The 19,706-nt window shown below is 39.4% G+C and overlaps 1 long non-coding RNA gene across 8 annotated transcripts in view; it reads left to right on the top strand.

Moving 5' to 3' along the window:
* The window catches only part of LOC137857855 (uncharacterized), a 168,362-nt gene extending 149,980 nt beyond the window's left edge, over window positions 1-18,382 (top strand). For 5 of the 8 annotated variants that reach the window (XR_011097295.1, XR_011097290.1, XR_011097292.1 and 2 more), the window contains one exon: window positions 15,875-18,382. This is a non-coding gene — a long non-coding RNA (uncharacterized lncRNA). The remainder of the gene's footprint in view (window positions 1-15,874) is intronic. The other 3 variants (XR_011097297.1, XR_011097296.1, XR_011097291.1) reach the window with 3 other exon arrangements.
* The last annotated feature ends 1,324 nt before the right edge of the window (window positions 18,383-19,706 follow it).

Here is a 19,706-nt window from a genome sequence, read left to right as displayed (position 1 = left end):
GAACAACCATCAGAAAGTAACCTTTTTGATCCCTTTTCATGAGGATGTGTGCAATCTATATAACTACAACCACCTACATTAATTTTCCTGAAGTCTGTTACCAGAATGCTAGGATAAGTGTTATAGTATTTACCAAAACTTATTGTAATATATAAAATCAATTTCAAAAATACATCTCACTATGCAGAAATTCAGATTTACATTATATAACTTTGGACTAGTTGAGCAATACAAAAAAAGTCTCTGTCGGAATATGGGGAACCAATTTATCAGCAATCAACAACATGCAGATCCCAATTAAAAGAGAAAGCCCTATTGACTCCTTTTGATGTATACACATTAAGGAAAATATGGTACTGCATTTAACTGTGACTAGTGAATTTTCTTATAACAGCAGAGTAGGCAAAGCTCAACTATTTTTTTTAAGGGCTAAATCCAAAATATAGATTCCCAAAAGTCTTCTCAGTGACTATTTAAGCCTGCAAAGGCCTACTTGTCTGCTCTGATACCTTAGTACTCATCTGACGAGCCAACACATAAGTCTTTTCTTTAGTGAGCAGCGTGGTGCTTAATCTCTAGCAGGATTCAGCAATGAAAACTTCCCTTCCCCATAACACCTGCAAAGACTGATCAAATGAATACTCTTAGAGAGGAAAGCCAGGTGAGATTTCATACTGAACACAGAGGAATGTTGTGCATTTCCCTTCTTTTTTACTTACAACCTGGTGCTTATAGCTTCTGCTTGAAGGGTGAGAAAATGAGCTTCAAATCCTCCTATTGTTTGCTTAAAGCAGGCATCTGCTTCTAGGAGCATGCGCTTGCACAGGCAGAGATAAAGTTCTTAAAATTTCTGCTATCGAAGCCTTCCTGCAGCCCTTTCCTTCTTAGGAGGTGAAACTTAAACCCATCTCCATGGGATTCCCTGTAAAGAGTTGAGATAACTGAGAGTGCCATCTTCTCTATATTAATATAATTTTAGCTCTTGTATTGTAGAGATTATGGCCTGGACAATAGCAGGGCACTTAGGGTTAGGTATGGTGAGCCTCTGCTTAGCTCTTTTACATGAACATAGTCACTGAGATTGTTTTAGTATAAAAATAAAAAATAGTAAAAAGCCAGTTGGTGTCTCAGAGGGTATAACTTATACAAAAGTTAGTAGGCAATATAAGAAAATGTTTCCAATATAGATTAAAAATTGAAGGAGTGTGAACAAAATGCAAAATAACACTGCTTAGGGCACAGGGGCAAATATACCCATTCATGCATAAATTTTGTGTCTTGATGACTGTGCAAATCAGGGTGTCTTCAGTATGTGATCTCATCTGAAAAGATTCAGTTGTTACAGTAGCCTAAGACCTGATTTACATAAGTTTAAGATGGAAAAACAGGCATCTCCTGAGTTGAAGTATTTGTATGGCTCACTTCTACTTATCTCTGGGCTTGGAACAGCCTCGGAGAATAGCAGGACCATAAGGATTAAGGACGCATCCTGATTGTTTGTTTATTTCCTAAGTCAACAGGAAAGAAAAGTAAACCTTTGAAGGGAATCTGTAATTAAGCATAAGATAGCAATCAGAAATGAGTAAGATATATATATACATACATATATATACATGTATATGTTAGGTAACATTGTTTAGTGGAACTGACAAAAAATATTCTTGTATAAAAGCCAACTGTACTTAAATCTTGTGCTACAGATGATTCGTGGTGTCTGTAAGAGTAAATTTAGCTTCTGAGCTTTGTTAGGAGTTACAACCAAATCTTGCCTGGTTGTCATGTTAACTTTCTGATTAAGATTGAAAATAGATATTTCAATGAGTCCATTTTAGCAGACTTGTTTGTTACAAAGGCATCCTTCTTTCCTTTTCTCTATAGAAGGTCTCTAGAGTTTGATGAGCAAAAGACAAAATTATTTCCATAGGGTGCATGATCAGCTGTAGTCCTGCTGTCCTCATGGTTGCATCAGATAATACATTCAGCAATGAATAAGGTGTAAATTCGATCATTCAAAAAATGTCAGTACTATTTATAGTATGAGAAAATCAGTTGTCACCCAGATAGCGTATTCATGATGGTCATAAGAAATGTGATTATATCTTCTTTTTCATCCACATCCATTGACACAAATATTCATGATACTATAATGTCTTTAATTCATACCTCTTCTACCTGTAGAGCCCATAGTGAACTTTCACATTTTTATTTCCTATAGTTTGTATTGCTTTAGAAATTTATGAAGAAATTAAGCTTATGTTCTGTTTTTGTCAAGGCACATTGTTCAATTTTTAAGAAATTACCTGAGCTCTACATACAATTGTCCAGCTCTTGGCTGAGCAGTATGCAGAACTATCAACATCTTGCAGTTCCTAACATCTTCAGTTGCTCTGTGTGTACCCAGTTGCTCTCAGAATCAAGCCCTGGCTATGAAATAGACTCCCAAGATCTAAGTCATGGAAGTTTGGCCCTTCCATTTATCCTTGTCTAATTTAGAGTTAATAACACTTATCTATTTCACATAACTGCTAAAATGTCTAATTCATGAGCTAATCCATCCTGTTGGCTCTTTCAGAAGCCTATGATCATCATCATCATTAGTCTACAGCTTTTTTCATATTCTACTGCAGGAGATTGAAGTCTTCTCATATGTTTTGGTCTTTTCTAATAAACTTTGGAGAGCTATGTAGAACTTGTTTGCTCAATGAATCAGTAGGGATGATCCCTGTGTAGGGATGTCTCTAAATTCAGCAGATGTCAGATGTCCCAAAGGATAATGCGAGATAGTTTGATTTACTAAGTAGGTAACTCATAACTCTAGTGCTATTTTTATCAGGTCTGAACAATGTTGTGTTTCACCTCCTCAGTATCCAACCACAGGTTTTAAAGAGAAGATAAGCAAAAAGATAAATGAATTCAAATGAATTCATTTTTTTTAACAATGAAGATTTTGTCATTATCAACAACAACTCTGCCACAGAAAACTACTCTAGCTTTTCCCATCAAAAAGGCAAAATGTTCAAGAGCGAAAAGCTGTTCTGTTGATGCCTATTATTCTTAGCCAGCTCTAATTATTGTGTTCTAGAAATGGGCTGAAGTGTAACAGGAAAAGGGCCCTCCCAATCTTTTCTTGAATGCAACCTGCAATTCTGGCAAGGCAATACATTTTGTAACCTAGCATAGGTAAGCTGTCTAGGATAGACAGCAATTGCAATGGTGTTTTTTGTGATAAACATGTTCTACTGCAAGACACACTAAAATCTAGTGATGGAAAATAATAGGTTTCTGGTTACTAGCATCCCTGTCTGAATTCAAGCTAGAATCCTATAGATGAGAGACTTTGTCTCCCACTACCCATCGCCTCACTGTCTCAAAGGAAATCTTTGTGTGAAGAAATGAAGACAGAAATAATAACAGACTTCATTGCTCTGGTCTTAAATATGTCAAGAAATAAGATTGTCAAGAGTATCGAAACAGTAGATTTTCTTTTGCTGGAATATCGTCAGGGCAAATTGTACCATTAGCAACTAATTAACAGTTAAATATTGACAGCTCAGTAAGTGCAACTACTGTGTGACCCATACCTATCATTTTGTAAGGCTGCCTTTTACAAGCAGAGTGGGCTAGAGATTAATACTACACTTCTGCAACGTTAGGAAAAAGAAGATACGAACAGGAAAGTGAGAACTCACTATAATTTATATATAATTTATAATTTTTTAAAAAGACCTGAAAGAGATGTATCTCAAAGTTGCTCCTTTAAAGAGCAACGTGTATTGATGTATGCAGATGCCAATTCTGTTAAGCCACAGCTTCCCTGGTACAAAAGGGCTGAGATCAACTTGGGCTGGTGCTTTGAAGTTAATTCTTTAAAGCACCACAGTCTCAGAAAGAGTGAGCACTATTTAGATTCTCAGCATGCTGAGTTATTATTCTATTTCTTTTGTGCGTGTGTAATTTTATAATATTAGAAAGGACAAGGAGAGTATGTCACAGTATCTCCTTTGAGGCTTTTTGCATTGGAATTGTTTTCCTCACCAGTGGATTTTATGGTGTATCAGGCACACAAGAAGACCAGTGTTCAACAATACGTGTTGTCCTTATGCAGTGCTCATCACAAACACTGCATTTTGATCTAAACCTGCTATGGTCTTTTCAAAGGATTTGTAGTACCAGAATAGGAAAGTTTTCCCAATTTGGGCCTAAATTCTCCCCAGAAAAGATGTATGTCTTGTACCATGCAGGACACAGAATATACCCCAGCTGAAACAGCGAACAATGTTTGCTTGCATTTGTGATTGTAAGGTGGAACAGATGGTGACAACTCAGCTAGATGTGAACAATCTATCGAAATAACCTAAATTCTTCTATAGAAAGCGATCTATGCAGCATTCTAACAAATTGAAAGTAGCCTTCACTTCATTGAATGAGTTGGAATTGCCTCACGTAGTAGGATATGCTGGGCTTACAGGGTTTTGCAGAGTATAAAGTATTTCAAAATATAAAGTATTTCATTTTGGTGTCTGTGAATGCTCCAAAGATGGGGAAAATGTCTCACAAGTTAACAAAAAATCCATACCCATTCTACTCTCTGACTCTTCTTGCTGTGGAAAAACTTCTGAGCAGGTATCTAACAAGATTAACAGCATTAGCAAAAATGTCATGTGTTCAGTTATCAGCCCAAGGACAGAGTGTTCTTATCAATAGGCTCCAGATCTGCTAAGCAAGGCAGTAGCCCAGATCAAAACAATCTCCATCAAAAATATTGTTTTCTACTTTTCCTTAATATAAAGTGTTTACATTCAGCATTTTAAAAACAGGTTGCCAAATGTCTTTGTGTAGGTATGACATGCACAATGGAAATAGGCAGTTTGGTATTTGTAGGACAGATAGAAGTTTCAGAGCCTCAGTATCCTACTTCAAAAGCAGGCAAAGTTCTCGCTGCTCCCCACAAAGGCCTTGTCCTCTGTAAAAAGCACTTAGACTCTCCCATACAAAGCAAAAAGAAAATTTTGCACACATAACTGGCGTACATAATAAAAAACTCAGTTGCATTGAGCAGAGAGGTATCTGAGACAGCCTCTTATAATCCTAAAGAGAGGCTGTGGCTTAAATCATACCCAGGAAAGGAGGTAAGGCTTTGAGATACAAAGAGTTACCAGGAGGTAACTTGCTGTTGATGTAGCTAAAGCAGCTGGTTTTGTGATAACCTTCAATGTGCATGCTATTTTCCTGTGATAAATTTGGCAAATGCAAGGTAGTTTATCTCTGTTTTCATGCTGTTATGCCTCTCTTTGATCAAGGGCATGAACACTTAATTTTTCTGTTATTCCACTGTGACTGTTTCTGTGTCTGTGCTGTTTTATTATCTTAGGCTTCCTTTCCTGCATGCAGTTAGGTAAGCGGTACCCATCCCTCCTCGAAAATTAGATAGAAGACAGTGTTACTCCTCTCTGTGTGCCAGAATACTAATCTGATATTTTGATATCCCTTCCTTACCTGGTCAGGAGCAGAGATTTGAACCAATGGGTCCAATACTAAAAGGGAATATCCCAACCATGGCATTACAGGTGATTTTGAGCAGAGTCCTTTTCAACATCTTCTATAAAGATGGCTCTATTGAGTATTTGATGAAGTAGTCACCAGCAGTTTACTGTGATGTACAGAGCTTCTGTATCTTCTATTTTACCTGCAAATTGCATACAAACAAGGGAAAAATCCCAAGTATTTATTTCATTCTGCTTTAACAAAGAAATCTATTTCTTATATTTGGAACTGATCATTTATAAAATAGAAAGGGGGATAAAGTAGAGAAATAAAACTTTTTTTTTTTTTTTTGGTCTTAATCCTTTTATTCTCTAGAGCTTTTTCTTTTCTGGATTTCTAAGGGAGTGCTGACTACTTGTAAAAAAAGGTTTCAAACATGATGTAGAAAACTTTTCTTAAATTACTGCTCAAAAAGGGTAAGAAAGCTGTGTTGGCATATTCAGCTATTTTCTAGTCCCAGATAATTAATCCCTCATTCTGCATGGCTACCAAAGGTCTACCGTTACTATTCTTTAAATAATGTATAGCATATTCTTAAAGAACTGCAAGGACGTATATAAATTTTACATGCTGCATTCATTTAGTCTGTTAAGTTGCATTTAACATTGGTTAACAGCTGAAGTATATAGCACTTTGCATATTTTTAAAGAGTATAATGAATCTAATATTCTTCCTCTTGACACTTTTGACACTGAGTTAAATGGAAGCAGGAGAAAGCCCAGATAAGGAGTCGTTTCTTTAGTACTGTGTGTTTAGAAAGGGTGAAACTCCTTCCAGTATTGGCATTTGTACTTGGTCTGTGCATACAATGACAGGTACCTGTTAACAACCTTTGTCTGAGACTAAACAGATATAAAAGATAACATTCATATATTTTATATCTCTCTCTACGTGTGTGTATGTTTGTGTGTGTAAACAAAATTATCTTCAGGCTCTTTCTTTTCATTGAATACTAAAATGACTCTTGCTCTACTGATAAGGTAAAATGCTCTTAAAACTCACATGCAGAGGTTCTGATAAGGATATCTCAAGAATAAACATACTTCTTTGGACATTGGATTTAATAGACATAAGGAAAACATCAGCTTGCTAGCCTGTAGCACATTCTAAGTCTGCATAAAGAAAAGGAAACCTAACTTATCATACTTGCAGTTTCTTGATTTAAAAAACAACTACAACAAACAAACAAAATGCAATGTGAAATGTAACACATTTTCTTGTAACAAGTCCTTTCACTTTCTTCACTTACAAGGAAAAGAAACCCTACTGACTAGTGTGATTTGTCGTAAATGGCATTTTGTCATTTGAAGAGCACTTCTACAGATATTTCAGACAGATTCCCCTGGAAACCCACCAATTTGTGTTTCTTGAAGAAATGCAAGCATAGAAACAAGAGCACCTTTTTGTTTTGGTGCAGTTAAACACACAGCTTTGTTTGTAACAATAGGGAAAGGATGTTAACATGAATGAGAACAGAGAGGAGAAATGCAATAAAAATGGAAATTAAATAAAAACAAGATTAGATCTATTTAATAAATGCAAAGCCTGGGTTCCTTCAATCCCAGGAGCCAATGTAGGGCTAAAGAAAGACAAGTCCTTCAATTATTCATGGATGCACATCAGCAGCAAACAATTATTGCCTTTGGTTATAAGATTTCAGTTGGCATTGAACATTTAAACCAGATGTCTTTTTCTAAAAGAATCTGTATAACTTTGACAAGACATTAACACCTCTCTGCAATTATCTCCCTATTGGATCCAAGATGTCATCCAGGAGAACATTTGTATGATAGTTGTGATCAAAATAAAATACTGAGAAAATAAAATAAATTTAAATAAAATACTAAAATAAAATAGTTCCGTTTTTGTGAAATATCAGTCCCTATATACATATGCCTCCTCGTTGCTATGCTTTAATCATAATTTTATTGCAACAAGATTCAACAAGGAATCGTTTTAGGAAAAAACTCCGTTTGTCACTCCCTACTGTGGAGGTCTGATTCAATCTTTTCTCTTATAAACTGGATAATTGTTAAAAAGGCCAATGATTCAGACTTCTCAGAAGAACATGTAAGTATCTTTAAATTGCCACAAAGAGTATTCTGTAAATACATGAAGAGAGAGTAAGGCAAAAAATCTCTCAACTTATTGAGAGTGATAACAAAATAAATTAGGTTCAGTTAGTCATTTAAACTCTCCAGTATTTTTTTTTCTCTCCAAAGTATTCACAGGAGATTTTAATTTCTTCGTATCTTGAAGTAGATTATCTGTCTCTCTAAGCTTTTGTTTCCACCCTTTGTTTTCTTTATATCCAATTTTAGCATGCTTTGACAGTGCTTTTCAAATAAAAATGTAAAACATTGGATTAATGAATTAGACGAGATGCTCAGCTCCTGCCTGCTGTGAGTTTAAAACTTCATTGCGAATGCAAACTTAGAGATATCTTTATGAGGTTAATACAGAATCATGCATCCTGTTCTGTACAGCCCAGTGGACAAAGTCTGCCACGTAATACGAGCGAGGCATTCACAAAGGCATCTCTCATTTCAGATTGCAGCAGTGACAGGAGTACACTTTCCTGTACCTTAAATTCTCAAATTTTGCCATTTCCAAGTCAGGCCACTTACCAACAACTGAAAGGTATGCATTAAAATATTCTCATCTGAGGCATGAGGACCCAAAGATAGTTGCTGCTGCTTTCTCTTCTCCTTTTTCAGTCCTTCTGAAATAATAAAGGTAGCACGTTGAGCTTATAGGCTAAGTTAATGACGTGTAGGAGAGAATACACCTCTTACAGTCAAAAGGATGGCATGCTTCCAGACATTTTAGGAGTCACCTTTCTCATCCAAAATCATGAGGTTATAGACAAACACTAAAGAATGGACTTATGAAACTGCTGAAAAATCAATCTTAGCTTGATAGTTAGATCATTTGGTATAAGTGTTTTTTCTTTTAATCTTCCCCAGAACCACATGAAACACAATGTCAGCCAGCTAAAGTGGATGTCTAAGCACCTTCACAGCATCTGACGGTTTGCATCACGCTGAGTGAAATGGAAAATTGCTACTGCTAAGCCAGAGGTCTACAGTTCTGTCTAGAGTTTTAAGACAAGAACACAGTTTTTAGATTGAGTAATGAAAAGGGTGACAGGTCACAAACAGCTTGTACTGTCAGTTAAATGACACCCAAAACAGGCTAGGTATGTCAGAGGGAGGTTATTCCTGGTCCTCATGGAACCCCTTATGGAGGTTTTTAGGGAAATTTAATTAATACCCCTGGTAAGCACAGGGCCTGGCAAAGGTCATTTGAAATATTTACTTTTGTTAGCAACTATATTGCAAAGGATGCATGTTCAATACATTCTGCCTGAACTATTTCAGAAAAATGTTATTTGGGCTTTGGGGATAGACTGCTGGCTCATTAAGGTTAACTAAAAGGGAGGGCCTGGTTCTCCTGGAGACTGGGGCAAAAGAATGGATTGCTTCCCTCCAGTCCAAAATAACACATTTTTAAAGCATGGGAAATTTGAACCTGCTGTATTAACAAGCATAGTCCAGGAATTTGATTAGTAAGCTATTATTTAAAAAGCCAACAAATTACAACTAATTCAATACACAATATGGATCAAAAGTTATTCCAAGTAAAAAAAATAAAAATAAAAAAAAAATCTATGAACTTGAGAAGACTGATGGGCTGCAAAAGGTGGTGCCACGGTAATAAATACTTAAGGCTTTCAGTGCATTCATGTCTATGACACCTCAGTGTCTGACAGCAGCTGGAAGTGAAACATAAAGGTTAAAATTGGGCTCCCAGAGAAAATTGTAGTTAATGGTTCTGGAATCCCACTTCTCAGAGAATGAAAGACTATTGGATTAGCACATTCAAATGAGGCTATGCAATAGTTTTATACCTGCCCCAGGAAGTCTACACACCCAGATAACCAGGTAATCAAACACAGCTTATAGCCCGTATTCTTTCTGCCTCAAGCTGTTATCCGTTGCCTTGGAGAGAATCAGCACAAAGATTGTTTCCTCCTGTAAGGACTTCACAAGTACATCCTCTCTGCAGCTTGTTTCTACCTCTGTGCTCTGGCACAACAAAGGTGAAAGCACTATTTGGTCCTTCATTTTTCTTTTGGAGCATATCCTTTCAAACAATAACTGAGCATCCAAGAAAGCAACACTTGGCATTTGTAATACAAATCTGGAGAGGGAAAGAAAAGCAACAAATTAAATCCTCCTCTTCTCTAGCAAAGAATACTGCCTTTGTCTTAGTGAACATCCTTTATCATTCAGATATGCTGCAGCAGCACTCAGCTATGCCAAACATCTATTCAAAGGGAATTCCTTTTGATTTTCCTTTTATTCCATACCTCATAAAATGTTCCAAGACAGCAATCATTATCTAAATGATTATTCAGCTGGATAGTCCAGCCATTATCTTAATTGTTCATCCAACCTTGCTCCAATCCTTCAACCAGCACTGCTTATTTCAAAACTCCATTTTCAGCTCCTGGGTGAAAATAAAAAGATTTAACCTTGGGGTAAAAACAATGAAGGAAAAGTCTTATATGAAGTATTTTAATGGATATTGAAAAGAGTGGAGAGAATAGGGAGGAGCAAATGATATGGATATTAGTAACCATCTTCAATCAATTTTAACACTGAATGAACAGATACTGGAGGCTGCTGACACGTCTGCATATTATCAAGTTCAGAAACATTCATCTGAGATCTTCTTTAACTGTTGTAGGAAAGGATATTTCTATTCTATATGTGTACTCTATATATTTGATCATGGATATTGCTGATGGTTTTAAATGCATCTTTTAGGAAAGGATTGTCTATTAAAAAGGCTGTAGCACTCCTAGCAACATTTTAGCTGTGAGTTAGCTGCATAGATTAATGAAAAATCCCTCTGCAAGCACATCTGCAGCAATTCATAGAAAATCAAATTTGGAACAAATGAAAATCTAGAAAAAGACTGGACAATCTGCAGAAAGCTGGGACCATTAGGATTAACTGATTAAAAAATGTTGCTACTGTAACTGTTTCTCATGAGGAAGTTAGGCATATTGTTGTTCATCATACACAATGTGCTAAAGGTACTACATTCTTTAAATGTTGCTGTATATGCTCTTCCAGTTTATAGACTGCCTTTGGGAAGGGGTGCAGGAGAGGTGACAGCAGCTTGAAGATCTCCTGAGAGTGTAATGTGGTGGTTACAGGATGGAGCTGTAGCCCCAGGCCACTTCATTCTCACTGGTGAAGTGAACCCAGAAGCAGGGGTGCCTGGAGCAGCCTCACACCAGCTGAATGACCCCTTAGGAAGCCAAGAGAGATCAGGGAATCTGAGGCTGTTTTCTCTTACATCAGGTGATAGTTTACTCTTGAATAAGGAATGCTTGTAGGGAGAATGAAATCAACTCTGCATCCCAGTCAAGTCACAGGTTGGGTGATGATGCTGATCCAAGCACAAGGTCTATGACCAAACCACCCTATTAACAAGTGGGACTGTTGCCAAGGCACCTTAGTTATAACATTCATGCAGTTTTGGCATTGAAATCTGTGCAAACAATTTGCAAAATTGCTGTGGAGCACAGAACATTATTTTGCTTACGTGATTCTACTTCTTTTTCTGGTTTGTTTCAACGATTTAAGAGGCTGAAAGACTGAGGTGTGATAAGCAAAATAACAGTGGTGACAGTGTGAGTGAATCCTACAGGTCCCAGTAACAGGCTTAGAGACGCCATACATATTGTCCCAGAGGTGTACTCTTACTTTCTCGGAAATGTGTCCAGGAGAAAAAAAAAAGAAAAAAAAGAGAGAGAGAGAAAAGATTAACTTAGTGATGTAACTAATCCTTCACATTGCTTGGCAGCTCCCTGGAGACAGTAGTTTTAACTGAGGATTGGAGAGAAATGCCAATCCCTATACCGAGATCAGCTGCTCCATTGAACTGCACCAATGCAACAAGCCCATCAGGATTGGGCTGCAAAATGTACTCGATGCACATTTGGTACCAAGTAGCATTGTTATGTATGGGTGCTAAGTCCAGTGCTTGGTGACTTGTCATGCACATGCTTAGCAGTGGTGATGCACGTGTGCAGACTTTGTGCCTGTATTTCCATCCAAGGTCTGGCAAACAAAGAAACAGAATGGTGCAGATAACTGGTTATGCACCCCAGCACCACAGGAAAGCATCAATCTGGAGATGATTTACTCTTCAGTAAAGGAAAATTGCCTCTGAAATGGTGCGGTCTCATTTCTTCACCCCTTTTCCCAACTTGCACTTGAGTTTCTGAACAACTCTATAGAAAATGATGACTTGAAAGAGGGCGGCATCTATGCATAACATTTTGTCATTTTCTCTAATTTTCTGTATGTACTTTTATAATCACTGCCAATGCTGTCTTCAAGTCTCAATTGCTCTATTTTTTATCTAAGCCTACACAAACTATTTCTATGGTAGGCTTCTGTTCATTTTCCCATTATTTCTCAGCTAAAAGTTTCCAATTATTTTGTCTTTAGTTAAAAGAGTTTGCTGCTTCAAATTCACCCTGGGCAGCTTCATTATTTTCCTTTCCAGCTATCTGTCCTGTGTCAATTACAGGTCCATTTCTGCTGTGTTACCAAAGCAATGATACTCCAGTTTTCTAATATAGTGATAACGACATTTGGCTCATATTTTTTTCATAATTGTGCATGGATTTCAATCTAATATCTGAAATTCATTTGTATTTTAAATGTGGTGAAGTAGAAATGTAGTTATCTTTTAAATGGGTGGGGGACGTGAATACAGGCGCCATTGCCACCCTGTTAACTTTGCTTTCTGGAAGAGCTACCGTAAAAACTGCTCAGTACAACTGCCTGATTTTTATTGATAAATGTGCCTAGTTGGTGGCATTCCTAAGGCACTTGACACCACTGAACCAAACAGTTGACCTTGAAGTAAGAGCACAGCATCTCATTACAGGGAGACTACTGAGAATAAACACCTATCTCATAGGTGCCTATTTATTACATTATTTTGTAATCCTTTACATTTACAATGCACAAGTAATCATGAGAAAGCATATCTGAACCCAAATAACAAATTCATGTATTTTGGAGATACTTAGGTCTGGACCTGAAAACAATATTTGCTTGTAGTAATTACCTCACTGATGAGTTAAACCTGAAGTTCAGCCCTCATTTACTTGAAACATAGAATTTTATTTATTTATTTTTACTCTGGAGCCCAAAATAAGGTCACTGTTGTGATTCCCCTTGTCATTTTCATTGTGAGATGCTGGATGCAGTGGGATGAACCACGCTGACTCATATTCCTAGGTCTTTGTGATGCATTGTAATCAAATTCACATTTTTCTGCAAGAGACATTTATGGTGGCTAACAGGGTAGAGCAAAGCAGCATCTTTGGGAAAGGGGGACTTGGAGGGAGACCCAGACTGTGTTCTGCAAGTGCAGAAGTTTTCCCATGAAAAATAAGACAGAGGCATCCTGGTCATGGAAGATGCAGCTCTTGTGGATAGATGTGACTTCCAGCTGCAGGATTTGTAAGCTACAGGATGGGGAGCGGGGCCTGGGAGTTGGAAGTTTGTATGAACTGAGCATTTAAAACACTGCATTTTGTTATTATTATTATTTAGAAATTCAGAGATTACCTAAAAATGCTACCAAAACCTAATGTAAAGGCTGAACATTTTTTTCCTGTAAGTTTTGGCTGTTTCTTCAGCCTTCAGAAGGATAGATGAGCTGTACTGTAACTCCTGTGCTGTCGGTACTATATTAAGATAGCACAAAGTTGTTGCAGGTGGCTGCTCTGTTTGCAGTTTGCTTCAGAGATCCTGTCTGGAACAAACAGTGTTCAAAAGGGAGCTTATCCCAAGGCGAAAGGAAAAACAAATTAAGGGAAAAGAGCTGCATCTCAGACCTTGTGACCCCGTTGTGCTGATAAATGCCTAAAGCAGGAGAAGTACGGCCTTCACTTTTACTTGATGGCCCAAGCGAGTCTGACAATGCCAATTCCTCTCTGTCGGAAATTTCAAAACATGCTTTGAGAGCATAATAACTTTATCTACAGCCCATGAAGCCACAAAGGGGGCTTTGTTTCAAGCTGTTAGAGGTTTGGATTTGTACTGAAATACAAACAGGCATATGTTCTTTGTTGGTGCACACTATTTGTAACGTACTGTGTGTTCTGCTGCTACTTAGTATGTGACAATTTTCAGATAATTGGAAAACACCAGCCAATCTGCAAATTAAATTTCAATGAAGTATGAATTATAACAGGTCCTGCCTGCCTCGCACCTCTTTGGCTTCCTCTACAACATCTCTCTGTGAAATGACACATTCCAGTGGTATGTATTACTACCCAGGGTGAAACCTCAGTACTGCCAAACTGAGATGATTAGGAGACAAGGGCTTTTACTTTTACTTTTTCTTTTTTCATTTTTTTTTTTAAATCCTCACTGGGTTGTATTAGTCATTGAATGCATCTGGCAGAGTCTGTTTAGCTTAATAAAATAAATACTTTACTAGCATGCATTGGTTTTGTGCTTCATACAAGCCGCTGCTGCTAATTTACATCAGGAAACAATTTTGCTTCACAAATATAAGATAAGAGAAAGTCATTGCTCAAAGTCATTGCATCCTATGTTGTGATGCAATAACCAACAAAACAGTCATATTAAGAGCTATCTAAGTAATAGAGCTCTCTGGAAAATTCTTTTAAGTATTATTATCCTTTTGATATGAGTGACTAATGGGAGGATGCTCTATTTTGATTAAACGTAGCAAGTGGTGATAGTGCTAGACATCTTTGATGAATTATATTCAGTCACAAGGACAGGCAGTTTCAAATGTGAGAGGGATCCAACAACAGCTGTCTGCTTGTGGCTGCAAACCCCTTCTCCAGCAACACCACCAACCCTAAGGGTGTTTGTTGGTTCTCTTGGAGGTGTTTATTGATACACACACTTATATCTCTGTGCTCACAATTTTCTGAGTGTGTTGAAGCTTTGCCTACCAACAGTCTTTCTGCTGATGATTCGCTGACTCCCTCCTCTATTTATTGCTGCAAATCAGTTTCAAGAAAGCTTAGCTCAGAATTTACCAAAGTTGCTATTATTATTTTAAATGGTCAGCAGGAGATAACCCATACTGACAGAATCTCTCACTGAGAAACTTGGAATAATTTAGGAATAATTTAGAGTTTAAGACTACATCCTTACTCGTATCTGGGGGCATTTGCATTTGAATAATGCCAATTAAAAGTGCCCTTAGAAACTGCTGAAATAAGAGTAATTTCTGAGGCCTGCCTTGCTTTCTAATTACAACTTGCTCAGAAGTTATACTCCCATGGCACTCAGCATTAACTGAAGTTAGAAATGGCACACACTTAGTGAAAGTCATCTCAGAAGTATTTCCTCCATCTTGCACTGAATTTCTCATGTTTCCCTAAGTCTATGTTTGACTGTTCAATGGGCTGCTGACATTTCCTCTGGGAATTAATCCTATATATCGATACATTTTTTGTCAGAAAGGTTTTCTGCTATGAAACCAACCACGTCACTATTTTTAACATCATTCAGTAGTTTGTAAAATTCACTCTCTGATGTTTGAATCTTTAGCTGCTGATGTCACATTTATTTCATTTTATCCTTTAATAAGTCCTGGCTCTCAACAAACTATTCAAAGGGTAGCAAAAACTACTCTAAACACTGAAGCTTGAGTAGTGGCTTTATTGACGCAGGGGTAGCAGGGAAGGATAACTAGCTGTTTTTCTAGTTGGAGATGCCATGGTGTGCCTGAATTTTCCACTTCTTAAAATAGTTCTGGTAGATCTGAAAGGCATCCCACATGCATAAGAAACTTCTGAAGTCGTATCAAGGCAGGAAAGGAGATGGGTGTTGTCATCACCGATTCTCAAACTCTAGGAACTGTTACCAGGTGGCAGAGTCCAGGGCAGCTTTTGGTGTGCTCTGTGACCACACCGAGGCCATAGCCCCACAAAGAAGGGAACCAGCTAGGGATGCAGGGACAGCATCAGCTCTCTTTCGCTTCTTTCTGAGGAGGCAGCTGGTAATTGCTCACTAGGAGAAAAACCTGGTTTGAATATTGCCACTTCAGTTCATCAATACTTTTAAATAAGAAAGTTATGCTCCACTTCTTCAAGAAATGTTCTTCCATTCACATGGCTAAGTTACTTGTAGGAAACAGAGCAACACAGCAAAGATCCACTGAACTTGCTTATCGATGTCTCTTCTGCCGCTGTTTATTTCAGGTTTCTTCCTTCACCCTTGCAACTTCCATGGTTTTTTTTTTTCAGAGGAATTCATCTTAGCCCCAGATCCTGCAAGCTGAGATATTTATACAGCCTAAACCCAGAGTCTCTGAGGAGCAACTAGGATTACCAAACCATTAAATTTTGGTAAGATGAGACTTCTCTAGATTCTATGGATTTTACAGCATTTTTGCAGACTGACAGGCACTGTCAGCTGGGAGCTCAGCATGGCTTCTTGTTCCCTGCTACCAGGTAGGTGTTCATCTGCAGCTCCATCCTTTCACAAGTACATGGTTCTCCCAGACATTTTATTGCCAGGTTCTAGAAAAAACAAATGTGAGATGTCAGAGAAAAACAGAACATTTATATTTTAAGGATAAATAATACTGTTGCTGGAGGATAAAAATGCCATTAAATTTATTAACTCTAGTGGTAATGTCTATTTAAAATGGTATTGAGAAGCAGTCTGTTATGTAACTAAACTATTAAATAAAGGCCCAAACAACATTTCTTTGTTCAACCAAACTGACACCATTGGTATTACCTCATTTGCCCACAGTTTAGCTGGGGACCTGGTATTTCACTTTCCTGGACATTGCTTTCTCAATAAGTGTATGGCAAATTCATAAAGCTCATCACCACCACCTGATGCTCTGCTCTGACCACTGGTTTTGTTGGAGTTACAGCAGATTATTATTTTTTCCAACAGGATGAGCAGGCCTATTAAACACAGAATAGAGACTGAACCCAAAACTCGAAGCTGATGGTGTTTTCTGAAATGGCCACGTACCAGCTGCAGTGCTGTCGGTATGTGTTCTGCTGTTGGTTTGAAGGGAGTAGGATGTGACTTGTGGTACTGTTCATGGTAGGGCATTGCAAGCATGCTACCATTTAGGGATCTACTCATCCTCTAATATGCACCCTGAAAATGCTGCAACACTGTTTATTGTCTTTATTAAGGTTGTGCCTGGTTTATGCTAATTTTGATAGAGGAAAGACCATGTTCTGTATCACTTATGCACATTTATGCATAAGGCACTATTTTCGGGATGCATCAGGACCCTAGGTGCCCCAAGAGGCTCCGATTGCCCCGAGCAGCCGTGTCTGGGGGTGGCACCCTCTGCCCCTGGCTGGACCCTGCATTTGTGCCCCAGCGTTTGCCCTTCCACCTGAGCCATGCAGTGCCTGTGCTCGTCTGGCTGCACGTCCTCATCCCTGCCTTGGCTCCCAGCTGGGCCTCAGCCCTGCTCCCCACTGCACCTGGGTCTGGAGGCCTCAGGGCCCTGGCCAGCCCTGGTCGCTGTCCCAGCTCTGGACTTCTTGCCCGGTGGGTGCCTGCTGCTGCTCCAGCCTCCCTGCCCCACAGGACACCCCCCCACACACACACCCAGGACCCCTGAGGGTTTGCTGGATGCTGATGGGCTTGTTCTGTATTTTCTCTACACGTTCACACAGAATGAAAGTATCTGTATTTTGGTACCTGAATAGAAACTGGGTCATTTTGGGCTTCTGCGTTTTTTGTTCCCTGTGCTATGAATAATTCTTAATCAGGACATGGCTCGCAGTAGAGCAAGGAGGGAGAAGCTGGAAACAGAGCTCTTTTGGCTTCAGATAGTACTGTTAAATGCCTGGGTGTTTGGAAATGAACATTTGGCTTGTGCATTGTCTCATTGTTCTTCCTTGTAACCAGTCTCTCTCCTCCCCTCTTGGAATAATTTAAATTTTTTTATTTTTGTTTTTCCATCCAGTTTTCTTTCTCCTTTTTTTTTAAAAAAAATTATTTATTTATTTATTTTTAATGAGAGCTGGTGCAGTATATCTTAAAATACTTGAAGCAATGATGAATCCCACTTTAAAGAACTCACAGGGGTCTCCCTCAGGGGGCCCAGCTGCTTGTGAAAGGCACAGAGCCTCTAAGCAGATGTTGCTGCTCCTCCAGCAATATGCATTAATATCAGGAAATGTATTCCCTTCTGGTTTCCTCCTTAAGGCAACTGTTAGTGAGTAAGGTGCCTTTGCCCTGTGAGCTGGTCAGTTTGCTAATCTGAGCTGATTAGATGACAAACACATGTGCAGTGTTTCATTCGGGAGTAATATGGCCCAGCTGGGTATGATGCACTTTTCATCTAAGCAGGGCTTAGCCTGAAATCTTATTTGTCTTGTATTTTAATGCGGTGTCACCAAGATAATTACAGAGCAGATCGTTTCCTGCTTGGCTTGAGGTGAGCAAACGGTAACAGTCTTTATTAACCAAACCCAAGAGGTGAATGCTGACACAAGGGAAGCTGAATGGACTCAATCAACACACAAGGAGAAGATGGGTGCAGCTGTGAGAGACCTGCAGTCTGCTGCTGAAGGACTGGATGAAATCAACATTGTTCAGGGGCTGATCTCTGCAAAAGCTTCATAGACTGTGCAATGTAAGGAGGTTGTGCAGATGGAAGGTGTTTTACATGTACCTCGTAATAATTTTTTTGGTAAAACAAGCAGCCTCTTGTTTCTCCTTCATGAAATAAAAATGTGCTGGTGCCTGTTATCCATTTTTGACCTTAACTCAGTTATTTTATACTTTCGTTGGAGAGAATCATCAGGTAAGATAGAAGCAAGTATCATTTCTTACTCATTAAATGCTACACTCAAAAGATCTGGCCTGAAAGCTTCATTCAGCTACAGTGTAAAAGCTGACGATGGAAAACACAATCTTAAAGTGGTTTCATCCCAGCCCAACACCTTTAAAAAAGAACAAGAGCAAAGAAAATCTGAAATGACCCTGGAGACCTCTGCACTGTAGAGCAGGCGGCAGGTGACCACAACAGGTGGAGTGATCACAGATTATAAACACCACAGAGTAGAAACTCCAAGTAAACCAAACACTTCAGGTCACCAATTAGCCTGTGGGGTCATCCGAGGTCACCGCTGCTAATTTTTTGGGGTCCTGGGGTCATCCGAGGTCACCAATTAGCCTGTGGGGTCATCCGAGGTCACCGCTGCTAATTTTTTGGGGTCCTGGGGTCATCCGAGGTCACCAATTAGCCTGTGGGGTCATCCGAGGTCACCGCTGCTAATTTTTTGGGGTCCTGGGGTCATCTGAGGTCACCAATTAGCCTGTGGGGTCATCCGAGGTCACCGCTGCTAATTTTTTGGGGTCCTGGGGTCATCTGAGGTCACCAATTAGCCTGTGGGGTCATCCGAGGTCACTGCTGCTAATTTTTTGGGGTCCTGGGGTCATCCGAGGTCACCAATTAGCCTGTGGGGTCATCCGAGGTCACCGCTCCTGAATTTTGGGGCTTTTGGGGTCATCTGAGGTCACCAATTAGCCTGTGGGGTCATCCGAGGTCACCGCTGCTAATTTTTTGGGGTCCTGGGGTCATCCGAGGTCACCAATTAGCCTGTGGGGTCATCCGAGGTCACCGCTGCTAATTTTTTGGGGTCCTGGGGTCATCTGAGGTCACCAATTAGCCTGTGGGGTCATCCGAGGTCACCGCTGCTAATTTTTTGGGGTCCTGGGGTCATCCGAGGTCACCAATTAGCCTGTGGGGTCATCCGAGGTCACCGCTGCTAATTTTTGGGGGTCCTGGGGTCATCCGAGGTCACCAATTAGCCTGTGGGGTCATCCGAGGTCACCGCTGCTAATTTTTTGGGGTCCTGGGGTCATCCGAGGTCACCAATTAGCCTGTGGGGTCATCCGAGGTCACCGCTGCTAATTTTTTGGGGTCCTGGGGTCATCCGAGGTCACCAATTAGCCTGTGGGGTCATCCGCGGTCACCGCTGCTAATTTTTTGGGGTCCTGGGGTCATCCGAGGTCACCAATTAGCCTGTGGGGTCATCCGAGGTCACAGCTGCTAATTTTTTGGGGTCCTGGGGTCATCCGAGGTCA

The sequence above is a fragment of the Anas acuta genome, chromosome 5 (assembly GCF_963932015.1).
Source record: "Anas acuta chromosome 5, bAnaAcu1.1, whole genome shotgun sequence".
Taxonomy (NCBI): domain Eukaryota; kingdom Metazoa; phylum Chordata; class Aves; order Anseriformes; family Anatidae; genus Anas; species Anas acuta.
The sequence above is the reverse complement of the archived record's forward strand: the minus strand, read 5'-3'. Positions and strand labels throughout refer to the sequence as shown.